Genomic DNA, 14,107 nt, shown 5'->3' with positions numbered 1-14,107 from the left:
AACCGGGTTGTAAGCACTGCCACAAAATGGCTGACCCGTGGCAAAGGACAAGCAGGTTGCTCCGAAGACCCGGGGGAGGCAAAGCCTGGTGCGGACACCTAGCACACCTGCCAGCTCCCCTGAAGTCACACTTTCCCACACCCACCACTGCCCCCAAAAACCAGCCATGACGAAGAAAGTAGGGGGATCCACCAATCGAGGGGAGGTGTCGGGCAGCGTGCCCACACCACGAAAGGCCCCCTTTGGGCAGGCGGGGCTGCGGAGGAACGACGAACGGACAGTTGGCCTGGCCCAAAGGTACACAGTTTTGCCCCCAACCTGCCTTCAGTCACCTCTCCTTTGCCCGGGGAACTCTCAGAAACAGCCTGCTGTGCTGCAAGCCATGGATTCAGCAAGCCGGCCTCCTTGAGAGTAAAGGGTGGGGAAATGGACTCTCTCTTCAGCTTTGGAAGCCGTTGCCCGGAGCAACCGAGGAGGCAAGTGGGGGCTCCTGCTCCGCACGGCGGGCAACCGCAGACGGCGCCCACCCCCAGGAGCCCCCGTTCCGGCTCTCAGCCTCGATTCCTGCGCATTTTGAAGGGTCCAGACACGAAGCCGCTTGCTCCAAACAGGCTCCTGCTCATTTGCCAGGAAAAAAGCGACTGCATCCAGAGAGGAGGTGAAGCTCTCTCCTTCTGGAGAGCGACCCAGGGGGAGGCCTGGAGGAGCCGGGGGGCCCCCCTGCCATGCACGGCCAAGCGTGTGGGTGGCCGGATGAGTCACCGCCTTCGCGGGCCGCCTTCACACACGAGGAGATGACAGGCCGGCTCCCAGGGGCTCCGCTGCTGCCTGCCCAGCCAGGATTTAGCAAGTGGAAGACGCGCTCATCACTGCTGATTTCACCCAACGCCCGGATGGCAACTGGCTTGCATTCCGCGGGAAGGGGGGGGGGGACTGCGGACGGGGCTGCGGGTTTCCATCCCAGATGCAGCGCTGAAATCCTGACACAGACGCTGCTGCTTCCCCTGTCACAACGGACCGCGTTCTCCGTTTGCTTTCCTCTCCTGAAGGAAACCTTGGCCGGTGTTTGGTGCAAAGGCAGGAAAGATTGTTCCTGAACAAATAAATATATTCTGTGCCAACACCTTGTAGGCCTCTTCATAGAATTATCATATTATGAATAATGCCAGGTGCCCTGAACTTTAGACACGGAGTGTGCATATGCTAATTTGCCTCTTATATGTTATTTTTATATCCTACCTTTTTCCTCTTGTGAGGAAGCCAAGGCGGCTTGTGTGATGCTTATTCCTAGTCCCAATCCTCCTCTCCATTCTATCCTAGAAGAACCCTGTGAGGGAGGCCAGACTGAGAGTCAGTGCCTGGCCCAAAACCGCAAGTGGGCTTCATGGTCGACCAGGGACCAGAACCCAAATCTCCCCGGTCCCAGTCCAACTCTCACTGTTACACCACACCGCTGGCTTGCCCATGGTTCGGTAATCCTTTCAAACAACCCTGCAAGGCAGGACAGTCTGTTTCAGATGGGAGGCCTCAGGGAAGAGAGTGAGGAGGTGGAGAAATTCAATTTTGCTTCAGGCAGGAAGGACCGGACTTCATTTCGGAAAAGCCTTTGGGGCCGGCGGTGAGCAGGGCAAAAATACCCCGCGGGTGTCGCTTAAAGCTCTTCTGCCAGCAACTGACCTTTCCGTGGGTCAGTTTAAATGGGGCAGGTGAGACCAGGTCCAAGCAAGAAAACCAGCTGGTGGAAGGAGCCACCCTGGAAATCCTGGCGGCTGGATTTGATCTCAAGTCCAGACCATTTTAAGATGTGCTCTCATGGCTTTGCATTTTGAGGCACTGGAATGACGAAGCTCCTGGCCTGCCTTAAGAACAAGCTTCTGGCCGGGGCGACTCACCCGAGCAGCAAGCAGGCTGAAGGGCTGCCTGTATACACAAGCAAAGCGCAACTCAGCGCAGCCCCTGAAGCCCAGTATTGCTCTTCGGTGCTCTCGTGTCTTGCAAGCAGCGGAAAATGTCCAACCGCCTGTCCCTTCGTGGGGATCTCTCTCCAGGGCCCCCTTGCCACGTCTGCCGTGAAGGGACCAGGCTTACAAGCCGAGAGTCTGTGCTGGTCCAAAGTCACCCTGCTGGCTCCGTGGCTGAGAGGGCCAGAACCCAGTAGCCACGACACCACGCTGGCTCTCTTGTCCTCTTGCAGCTCTCGTGGAAGGCAGTCAACATTCGGGACCCAGCCTTTTCATTGGGTTAAAGCGAGCGATCTGGCTGTTGCTGATGAGACAACCTCATGCTCTCGCTGGGGCACTGACCGTGCCTGTGGGCGTCCCCAAAGGGGAACTGGCCCGATTCGTGGAGCGGCTGTTGGTCACGGCAGCCAGAGGGGCCCTCCCTGCCCAGAGGGTCTCCTCACACCCGGGCGGCCAGGGCTGAAGAGGCTGGAGAACCCCGGCTGTTCTAATCTGGCAGCAGGTTCCTCAGGTCCCACTGCTTTGGGAGGCCTCTGTGAGCTCCTGGACCTATTCCTGGCTAAGGTCCAAGGGTCATGGCTGGGCTTGAATGGATCATTTCAGAGCTACCACTTCTTCTGTGGGGCTCATTTTTGGATGCTTCTGAATGCACATCTAAAAAGCATAAATGTCAATGTTTGTTTACCGCCGCTTGTAAGCTGCCACAAAACTTCTCCAAATAATAAAGGATTGGGAGAATGCAAAACAACAACAAGCTTACTAAGTAACTAACTCCAGATTGTGATCTGCAGTCTGTTCATATTAAATTTAAGTTGGCACTTGGAAACAAAACCAAACCGTCCCCCATGATCAGACGGAGCGGCCTGACTTGGTTCCAAACAAATTCCACTTCGACTCACCGGGAATATCCGGCTTCAGCTGTGCTCAAAATGGCCTTCTTCCGCTCTCCATATGAAGATGGCAAACCCGACACCTGGGGTGCAGCAGCAGCCCCGAAGGAAGGACCGGCCTCTCCTGGGTCCTGCTGATTCAGTCCTCCAGGTACGCACACCGAATTCATTCAGTCCTCTGGAGCACTGAATAGGACACCTGGTCAGGACCCTGACCAGACTGGGGAGGGATAGCTTGGCTCTGCGCTTTGCAGCCCCACGACAGGAACCGTCTGCACCTGCAGCCCAGGGTCTTCTCCCCAGAGAGGGGCTGTGGGGACACGACCCTGTCGGTTGGCCACCAAAGAAAACCTGCCTCCATCTAGCTCTTTGTGTTGCGGAAGGGCATGAACGAAAGTGCAAGACTGCACTGTGCCCCATCCCCACAATACACCTGGAGTAAGAAGCGATCCGGCCCAGAAGCTGCTCTTCCTCTCGGGGGAGAACTGAGGCCAAGGCATTGGCACGCCTCTCACTTGCAAAGCGTTTCCAAAATAGCCCCTGAGCAGGACGCATTCTCCGGGGGGCGCGTGTCCCCGTTATCTCAAAAGGCCGACCTTGTGATAGGGGTATTCTTGGCACATTGGAATCAAAGAACGAGGCGCCACATCAGGGCCACACAAGCCGGTCTGCTCTGCCATCTGAGGGCGAGCACCCAAGAACATGTGTGGGGGGAGTGCCAAAAAGCTCACTTTGCCCCCCGTCAGGTCAAAATCCTGTGGACTTATCCCGATTCTGTCTGGAGAGCAGGTGATCCTGCATTCCAGGATGTAACTGGGCCACAATGTACTTTCGCTCCATGGTGGAGAAACCCACACCAAGCCCCCGGACAGCTCCCATGCACTTAGCAGGGGCATTCGCAGTGGGGTCTCCCAATGGAGAGGGTCCCACTGGATACAATGTGTCTGCCACCATGAATCCCCCCCACCCCGGAATTCTCCATGGCCTCACCTTGGCTCCCCAAAGCTCCCTTGGGCTCCAAGTTTCCACTGATGAGTAACCCTTCAAGGAATTCCCGCCCCAGCCTTGGCCCCCACCCAAGAGTTCCCTTTCACAGCTGCACAAGCAGCAGTCTCCGGATTTTTAGGTTTGCACGAGCAGCAAAAACATGGAATGCATCCCGAGTGAAAATGCGAGAGCCTGACAAGAATTCGGGAATAGATGAGGGTGGAGAGAGAGTAGGACATAAATAACCACATTCTCCAAGTGTCATTTCCCAAACTGCAGGAAGAACCAGTTCCTTTAGAGTGAAAGAACAGGAAGGTTATGGATCAATGTCTTTGCAGGCCCATGAAATGCAAATTGGATGAGTACCTCCCTTGCACTGAATGGGCCATTCAACTCTGGTGTGACATTTCTTGCACACACACACACACTAACGGACTTAATTGCCTGATTAACATGCAACTCGCCAAGCACTGGTCACACAAGATCACACTTCCGTGGAGGAATTTTCAAGTAAATCTTCCATTAGCACATACCTCAACAAGAGCCCACGAGAATGTCAGGAATTCCCTCCAAAAGGAGCAAAACGACTCAACACCATCCTAGGATTATGGAATACGCCCCGGAAGACTTTTTAGCCATTTATCCGATCGGTTGTCTTGGACCGGCTTTTGCCAACAGCTGACGGTTTCCTCCGTGCGTCTTTTCTGTATAAGCCCAGGTCTTCAGTAGCTTGGGATCTTCAATCTGACAGGACTGTCTGCCAATAATACTCACGCAAATATTTTCTACAATAAAATCCCGCAGGCGGCCCTTTCAGCCTGTGCAGTGCACCTCATTCCCAGGGCTGGAAATTTCAGACCCGCGGCTGCCAAAGTTGGCTTCGCTGAGGTATTAGAACAAACAGGCAGGCGGTTCTCGGGTTGCAGAGCTATTTCTGTCTGCCCGACAACCCGGGCGTGAGCTACACCTCTCAGGCTGAACAAGCAGCCTCGGGGGAAGCATGCAGTGGCGCTCCACTGACACCTTTCCTCCGAGGGCCCGTCCACCTGCAACAGGCCACGAGCATGCGAGGGCATTGGGAGTATCCACGGAGCCACGCTGCTGCCCGCGAGGGGACACGGCCCCTGCCCGAGGCCGGCCTGCTTCTTGGGAGAGCTTGGCCGGCCCTTCCCAATCAGCCGGAGCCTTTGGCTCGACTGCAGCCACACGTCTCGGCGCTTTGCCAGGGCCAGGCCCGCCGCTGGCTGGAGCGCGTGGCCAAGGTGGGGCGTCCACATCCATGTCTTGGTGGATTTCCCTGGTGGCCTCCCTTGGGGCCAGTCACTGCTCTGAGCGAGGGATACAACCAACTCTCCGAAGGCTCTGTCGCCGAGGCAGGGGACGGAAAAGGAAACCGCTGGCCGGGTATGGGATCCACTGTGCCATTTTGCAACCCTCCACCTTCTGTGGCAGGAGCAGCTGCAGCGGACCGGGCAGGGTGAGCAGGGACGATGGGCCAGGAGGTCCTGCGGCTGGCTTGGACACCCGAGGGGAGCCTCGGACAAGCCGTGCCCTGGATTCTTCGCTTGCACCACAACAAGGCCTGGTGTTTTGGCCCCAGCGTGAATCAGAGAGGAGGATGGCTCCGCACTGAGAGGGAAAACGGGAACAACAAGGCCTGACCCTCTTGTGAGCACCACTACACGTGGGCCAAGCCCCGGCTTCCCATCACAAAACGGCATTACTTGAGCATTCGGTGCTGAAGTCGAAGAGAGCAGGAAGGATGCAGGGCCCGCCAAAGCGGTTCCCACCATGCCTGACTCCAGGCACAGGGAATCCCCAGAATAACTCGCCTCCAGCTGGAAATAAGCTCGCACGGAGACAGCCAGGAATAAACAGGTTTCTGTCTAGCACCGAAGGCATCAGTCCAGCACCAGAGAACACCCAGTGCCCTCGTTCCACAGGAACTGACTCTTGCCAATAGAGCAGTGGGGCTACAGGGGAGCCCCGTTCAGCAATATTAAAATAGATAATAGTTTAGCTATTTAAATTCATGTCCCTTTTTGCAGCCATATCACCTTGCGGGCCATATTTGGCTTGGGGTGGCCCACAACTCCAAGACTCTTCCTGTGTGCACGATGGCCCAGTTCTGTACCACCCCTCTTGCTTCTGCGCATGTGAGTTCTCTTTCCTGATTTAAATTGCCGGATTTCCTCATTTAACTTTGTTAAAGTTCACTCTTATTTTCTGCTCAGCCTTCTATTAGACTTGTCTGAATTTTGTTTCCGCCTTCTAAGAAATTAGCTATCCCACCCAAATAGCAAGTCATCTGCAAATCTGTAAGTGTGAGAAATATGTTCCCACGCTTCCTATCTGACGTGGTGACACCAGGATTACACCATGCTGACGATGCGACTTCTCACGGGAAAGGCCTCGGGCATCTTCTTTTCTATGGAGGCTGCAGCACCAATTTACGGCAAAAATTCCGGCCTCACTGGAGCCACAGGTTGGCTGTAGCGTGTGTGGCCTCCGTCAGGGAATGGCTGAATTGGCGATGCTTGTGCCACCAAAAGCAAAGCCGCCGCCGCCGATCCGGACAGCCATCTAATCCCACACTGTGTGCCCAGCCGGATTCCTCCTGTTCTTCAAGCCCGGGACGGAAAGAGTTCTTCCGTTTGCCTTGACTTTTGTAACCAGCCTCTGGACAGAGAGGCTTACTCTGGGAATGTGTGGCTGGACTGCAATGCCCATCAGCCCCAGCCAGCATGGCCCGTTGGTGGGGGATAACAGGCATTACAGTCACTCCCCATCTCTGCTCTGTGCAGAGATTCCATCTCGCTGCCATAAGCTGATCCTTGCAAATGACCTTCCACGAAGTGCCGTCTGTCCTGCCTCTTCCAGAGGAATCCCTTTCGGGGGAGGACACGAGTCCCTCTGGCGAAGGACTGCAGGGAAGCTGCCAGCGCCCAGCGTCTCCGAGATGGGCCATGAGCTCTCGGCCCTCAGAGGGAACCAGCTCCAACCCTCACGGCAAGATTCCTCTGCATCTGTTTGGCCCCTTCCCGGGGACAAAGAGCACAGTCCATTTCTGCTGTCGTCAAGCCCGAGACTGTATTTTTAAACCTTTGCACAGATGCTGGTTTTTATTAAGGTTCTATATGGCAGAGTTAACCTTTTAAAGGGCTCTATTGCATCTCGTTATGTTGCAGTCCATCGTCTGCATTGCTATGGCCAGCCCAGAGAGCTTTGGCTATCGGATGCCATAGAAACACGCTAAAATAAAGGGATAAACCAGTGACTAAGTCTCAGCTCATGGGCAGGCACCTTTCCCAGTGGCCCTGATGCCTGGCCTAAAGCTGGCCTCGGGGTGGGGTTCTGAAGGACGAGGCTGCAGCGCCTTCAGCTCTAGGGCCCCGGGGATGGAGCAGAGACGGAGGACCGGCACACCTGCCTCGCACCCCCCGCTCAGCTCCCTCTTCCCTCGACCCCCCACCACTCGGCTTTGGACGGCCCACAGCCCTTGCTCAGTCCCGGCACGGCCCCGCCGGTCTGGCGGCTGAGTGCAGCAGGCCAATTATGACCTCATGTTCACTCCTGGGCCGGGGAAAAGCAGGCCAGCCACGGAGAACGCACGACAGGGACGGTCCCCTCTCCGTGCCTGGCGCTGGCGCTGCTCTCTCCCTGCTCTCCGCAGGCGGCTGTGCTGCATCACACAGGGCAAGTTCGCACGAGTCCAGCGCCCCGGAGAATTAGCAACGGGCCCGGCCTGCAGGGCTGCGCCAGGAGTCAGAAGGGTGGAGCAAACCCCGAATGTCACACTCCCTTCAGGATCTTTACTGGAGCGATGACAGAGTGGCCTGGAGCCAGAGGAGGACATCACCAAGCTGGAGACGAGCGAGTCGAGGACCTGGGTGACAAGGACGGTGCGGCGGTTCCACAAGGGCCAACGGGCGATGCTTGTCATAAACAGGACGGCAAAACAGGGAGAGTCTGTGCCTTCACACTGGGGAGCGATCTGCGCAGCAACTGGCCGGACCAGAACCCCTCGTACTTCTATCAGCTGATTCGGCATCCAAAAAGTGATCTCAGCCTGGCTTGCTCCGGGATGTAAAAATTTATATTGCCTGCGATCCACTGCCCATCAATTTTTAATCCTGTTTGTCTCAGGCAATCTGGCAACCCCATGAAAACAAGTTCCTGCGATGGGAAGTGAACAGCCAAGAGTCACGGAGAGAGTCAGTGGACTTTCTGGGGCGGAGCTGCCATTCTCTGCTCATCTTCGCTAGGGCGTTTGCACCACACAGGCAGTCCGAAGAGGGCTGCAGCGGGCTCTTGTACAAACAGCCATTCCCACTGTGGACTCATGCCTGGCCCCTGCTCTCTGCACATGCTCCAGCGCTATCTAACCTCCATCCCCCAGTACCTGTCCCTGATACACCGCAGTGGAGACGGTACCCAACACGACTCTGCAAGGCTTGACTCTGGCTAGACCACACGCCATCCTCTGTTTTAGCATCCTCGTCACCCAAGGCACTGCTGGCACGAGGAGCGCTATGCTGCCCTTGGGAAGCGGCCCCTGCCCGGTACTTTACTGACCTGTGCAGAACCCACGTTCCTTGCAACTGGACTGCTGTATGATGGAGCTTGCAAAGAACCTCTGATTAGGAGGAGACCCACGGGAAAGAGGAGGTGGGCCGACCTCCAGGTGAAAACACCTCTTGCTTCTGCAGTGTTCGACACCCACTGCCAGTCCTGTCCCCCAGATTTCCTTTCTAACCATGACCCCTCCCTCCAGACTCCCCCCCTCCCCTCCAAACTATTCTGCGTTCTTCGGACTCCTTCCCTTGGGCTTCTTGGGGTTGCTTCTTCTGCATAGGATCTCCTAGCCCCAAACAACTCAGTTGGAAACTCTCTGGCTCTCCTGTCCTCCTTCACTGGGACTTGAGGGCAGTTCAGCCTATCAAAGGGACTTTGCCATCATAACATCTCTTATAAACCAAATCAGCGCTACCCCTCTGCAGCACGTGGGTCCCGGAACCATCATCCGACCTGCCCGCAAGAGCCTGCAAACGCCACAAATGACATGACACAATCCTCACGAGGAAAGCAAGCAAGCCGCACCCTCCTCCTGCAAACACGATCTCTCCAAATCATCTGTTTGCTCCCAGATGGAACCAGGGTGGGACTTCTCCAGCAAGGATCTGTGTCAGCTGGGCAAGGTGCCATGCCCAGAGGCTGCTGTGCTCTGCCTGCAAGCTGGCTGACTTGTGGACGGTGGTGCAGCTTCTTATGGGGTCTGAGCGCAGCCCGAGAGCAGCTTTCCGGAATCCCAACAGTGCGCTCTTTCTTCTCCACACCCATAATTCCACAGACATCAGGCATCCTCGAGGGTCAAAGATGGCTTTGTGTATTGTGTGCCTTCCAAAAACGAGAGCTGCTTCTTGTGAAATCGACCAAGCACGAAGCGATGACGAGGGTCGCACTGCCGTCCGTTCTGGTGGCCTCCACAACTTCTTGCAAATTCCAAGACAGGTCCAGTGACTTTTTCAGACCGGCCGGTGCATTTTCTTCCCTGCCTCCCCAGGATTCCCTCTTTCCTCCCCCTGCCTGTGAGTTTGGTCTCCACACCTACAGAAGCAATGTCCCTCCGATGACTTTTAACAGAACCGGGGAAAGGGTCCACGGCTGCAAACTGGATGTCTGCCCCACACCAGGGATCCTCTTCCTGCTCCTCAGCTGCATTTAAGATCTAGAGACCTGGACCACTTCTGCTGATTTTAACAGGGATGGGGAAAGCTGATCCCAGCCCCACCTCGCGGGGGGGGGGGGGGTGGTCTTCGCAGGTGCTGCTGGGGTTCTGCAAATCCGCAACACTGGAGCTATCTGGAGTTTCCGAAATGCTGTTTGGAAGCTCATCCCAGCACAGCTCCGGGCCAAGCTGTGAGCTTGGCTTGCTTGCAGGAAAGTCTGTGCATGCGATGCGGTGCATTGTGCAGTTGTCAGAAGGCAGGCACCAGTTCTGTGCATCTCTGAAATGGGTGCATTCTTCCGGTGCAACTCTGCAGATTTTTCTAATGCACACATTTTTAAGAGGAAGGAGAGAGGCAACCGAAATGGCTGCTCCTTTGGGCTCCTCTCACCCCTTGGCTTGTTCAAAGAGAGCGGGGGAAGAGGTAGACCCAGCAAAGGAGCAGAAGGACTGGGGCTTCTGGGCTTGGTGGTGGCCCCAGAACTGGGAGCCTGTCCCTCTGCAGTTGCCCAGAGACTGGGGTTGGTGGCCATTTTTCTCTGCCCTGCGGCTACAAGGACATTCCACTTGCTGGCCTGGCAGCCTGGCCCACAGCTCCCTTCTTTAACCGGTGGTGAATTTGTGCCTGGGCTTCGGAGTCCCCTGCTTGCCACCAGCTCCGTCCACTGGCGAGGGCATGCCACCCCCGTGTCCTTTCCACCCGGCCCATGCCCTGCAGTCTTCCAGGGCTTTTCTGGGCCAGGGTTGAGGCACCTTTCCTCCATCAGCGACAGAGAAAGTGCCGTGCCAACACCAGAAATAAATCACAGAAGCTTCAGTCCTCACTTGCTGAGGAACTGCTGTTTGTCTTCTGTGAAAAACTACTCTGGGAGTATTCTGGGCAGTGGCCTGGACGGGCGCAAAGTAAATTAACCAGATGCCTGGCTTGTTTGTCAGCTCAGCTCACTCCTGAGTCCTTGACATAACGCTGCAGCAAGGAGGGCCTGCCTGAGAGCCGGGCGTGCATCAGTGGAAGCCCAGAACTGCAGTAAAGCCATTCTAACCCCACAGAGCTGGCACAACGCAACCCGGGCCGCAAAGAACCGCTGCAGAAAAACACAGCAACACGCAACACAGCCGTCTTCCTACCCAGCCACGCAGAGTTTCACTGTGCTGAATTTCAGGCCCCTTTTACCCACTGCCGGCGTGGCATGGGCTGTCCCCGTAGTTGTGCCCCGAACCTGAGAGTGGACACGTCCGCAAGGGATCCAAGGACGGGGCTCCACAGCAGTGTGTTTAGGAGACGGTGCAGGCTCACTGCGCCGGCAATAAGAATAACCCATTATGCAGAAGGATTTTCTTTCTGGTGCAAAATGTGCTGGACCTTGAATGCACAGGTCATAGAAGCGTCACATGGAACTTTCCACAATAAGCGGCAACGGATGGCGAACTGCTCTAGCAATGGCTGCTGCGATCAAGCTAGAATTCCGCTTCCAAGGGAAGACGTGCGTGTGGCATAAACATCAGGTTTCATAGGATATCAGAACGTACGAAGCTGCTTTGGGTGCAGAGAGAGCCTCGATCAATCCAGCTCCTTGTGGCTGGCCGGGCCTTCAGGCAGTGCTCTTCCCTTGCCTTGCCTGGAGAAGCGAGGGGCCTGCTTGACCTTCTGCCGGGCCCTGACACTTACTCGCAGCCCCCCGGCACTCAGAGAAATACCACTCAGAGCTCTCCATGCACCTTCCCTCGAAACCAGGTCACACTAGAATTGGAACTTGAAACAGAGAACACCTTCCTGAACATGCTCACCAAGCCCCATTCTGACGTCCCAGCATTCAGCAGAGCGATCCTTAATCCTGCACAGAAATAGACCGGGTGCTGGGCCAGCAAAATTCAAACCAAAGCCCTCTCTCACCCCAGTGACAACCAGTTAAAATACTTTTTTTTTGCCAAAAAAGCTGTGTCCACAAGAGCCCTACATGGTGGACTTCCATATATCAAGTGTCAGCACCGCAAAGACCGGCATTTCTACCATTGCACCTTGCGGTCCGAGGGGGCGCATGATCTGAAGCAAGGGGCTCTTTGCCCTGATAGGTGCTGGATGGAACATTTAAGCTCCACAACTGCAGATGGAGCACAGCCTGGCGTTCCCACCCCCTTTGAATTACTTCCCAGCTCCGCAGATGAACAATTTTGCCATAAAAGGCAAGCTGCGTCGTGTTCAGTTCACCATTAAGGTCAACATTAACAGACCTCCCTGGACCTATCGCACACGTGTGCCCAGCAGCCAAGATGCAACTGTGATTCGTGCTAGGAGAGAGAAGGTGAACCGACGGACAGTTGAGACGCTCCTCCAGCGAACGGCCTGCCACAGCCGATGAAGGATGGGGGAACATCACCTTGTGGGCCGATGCTTCTCAGAGCATCCGCTTGCTCTGCCCCCGGAACTGAACGGATTTAAAACGAAGTGCTAGAAGTTGCGACCGGAGTAGAATGCATCCGTTTGTGAGGCTGGCCTTAGGAAGGAAGGAAGCCCAAAGGCAGGCAAAGGGGCAACGTGCCAAAGCTGAGCCGGTCTCGTGTGGTCAGTGCCCAGGCAGGCGACTACGTCCAAGCCCTTGGTCGCCACTGTCAGCAAAAGGGAGTTTTAGACCCCAGACTTCAGTCCCCAGCTAAGCTCCCTTTTGGGTGCCCATCATATCACTGCTGCTGTCAGGCACCTTTCTGCCCTCTCCACCAGCAAGCAAGACAAAAACCACTCTGCCAACCCTAAGGAAGAAATACGGCACGTGTGTTTTAAGCTCACCTGCACCATGACGCGGACGCGGACGCAGGAACACGGCTAAGCACCTCTGTTTGGGAAGACGCACCATGTTGCCGGTTGATATGCACTTGGAACAGGAGTAACGAGCGAGTCCCTGTAAGCGTGGCTGTCCCACTGGCATGGCCGCGCCGGCCCAAGTGCGGAGACGGGGACTTTCCGTCAGTGGCCCCCGCTGTTGCTGCTTTCTGGGAGACGGAGGGGTGGGAGGCTCTGGGCCTGAGATCTGGCGCTATTTGCATCGCCGGCCACTGAGGATGCGAAGGAGGAAGGGTGGATAGCCGTGGAATAAAATAAAGGAAGTGGATCCCAATCTTGGCAACAGTCCATCGGTGCCCATGCAAATTCCTCCAGAGCGGGTGGGCACTCGGCTGGAAAAGTGCCAGGCTGGTATCCTGCTCCCAGGGGCCCTACAGATAGACCAGGCTTTAGGAATGCAAGAAACCATCGTGATTTACTGATTTGGGAGCTCACCTCTGAATACCACTTTGAAGCTCCTCTTGGCAAGTGGTTTTCTTGCTCAAAGTAGAAAAGCATGGATTTCCAAGGGGGAAGGTGTGAATTTTCCCCCTTAGGCAAAGCCGTAAAAATGCGCATTTACTTAAAATGCACGTTTCAAAGAGCACTTTTAAAAAACACAACTTTGAGTGGAATTGCAAATTCAGGTACTTGTAACACTGCACCAAGGGTCATTCCTGCCTGCATTTGACTTCGGGAGGGCAAACGGAAAGGAATGTTTTGCAGTCCTTGGCGGTCCACCTGGCCTTCAGGAAACAGACCCAAAGGACTGGTGGAAACGTGTGGGAAAATGAGCTCCTTAAATTCTGGGAAGAGCAACACAAGAGGAGGAGGACCGGGCCCCCGAAACCCACGCGCTGGCGGATGGCTTCCCTGCAGGCTTCTTCAGCCTGGTGCTTTCCAGACGTGTTGGACTACAATTCCCAGCATGCGGAGGGTGCCAGGGTGGGGAAGGGTGAGTTAGAGGCTCAGAACTGACTCCTCTGCAAAATCGCAAGTGGCCACAAAACACAACCATCTCTTCTCTGGACAATCCCGCTGATTCAATTCGGTCTGATCGGCTGATTAGGCATAAAACTCATGCAAGGCCATTCAAAGGTTTTTTCCACTGCTCTTCAGAAGACAAACAGAACTGCTCTCTGCAACAGCCTTCCTCAACCAGACGTGTTGGATTGCCACTCCCATGCTCAGTGGGGATGATGAGAGTTGTAGTCCGGTGCATCTGCCTTGAGGAAGTCTGCCCTAAAAGCGGAGAATGCGGGGGGGGGGGTGGCTTCCAAGGGGACCCTCTGCACCCCGCTTTGCTCTGCCTGCTCTCTGTCACAGCTACGGACCAATTCCTGTTTTGTGGGGTCTACTCCCCCTTCCATTCCTCGACCAGGAGGGGGTTTTTTTCCAGGGATATTTTCCTGGGACTTGTTGTCTCTGATGGTCATTCAGAAACAAAAAGGGAGCACGTTGCCTGCGGTGGAAGCGTACAAGACGCAAGGTTGGGGTGACGCATGGAAATGAGGACAGACCTCCAACCAAGGGCAGCAATCGCTGCGCAGCGCTTTTGAAATCTGGCCAGGGAATTTGGAGCGAGCGCGCCGGGCGGGGGGGGGGGGGCAAAACCTGCTGGGCTGTTAAAGAGCTCAGCAGAGCAGCCCTTCGTCTCCGCAGCGCGTAACAGCGAGCTGCGATTTCTGAACAGAACGAATGACTTCACTTCCTGTGTGCTTTC

At 55.6% G+C, this 14,107-nt stretch overlaps 1 protein-coding gene across 2 annotated transcripts in view; it reads right to left on the bottom strand.

Moving 5' to 3' along the window:
- Window positions 1-14,107, bottom strand: part of TLN2 (talin 2) — a 116,287-nt gene that overhangs the window by 89,460 nt on the left and 12,720 nt on the right. The window contains exon 1 of one of the 2 annotated variants that reach the window (XM_044438950.1): window positions 4,372-4,725. The exons of the other annotated variant lie outside the window; for it this stretch is intronic. The gene's annotated coding sequence lies outside the window, so the exon portion shown is untranslated. Of the gene's footprint in view, window positions 1-4,371; window positions 4,726-14,107 lie in introns of those variants that run through there. 2 annotated transcript variants of the gene reach the window in all.

This window comes from Varanus komodoensis, unplaced genomic scaffold (assembly GCF_004798865.1).
Source record: "Varanus komodoensis strain SLA01 unplaced genomic scaffold, ASM479886v1 scaffold33, whole genome shotgun sequence".
In the NCBI taxonomy this organism is placed as follows: domain Eukaryota; kingdom Metazoa; phylum Chordata; class Lepidosauria; order Squamata; family Varanidae; genus Varanus; species Varanus komodoensis.
This window is presented reverse-complemented; position numbering and strand designations above follow the sequence as displayed.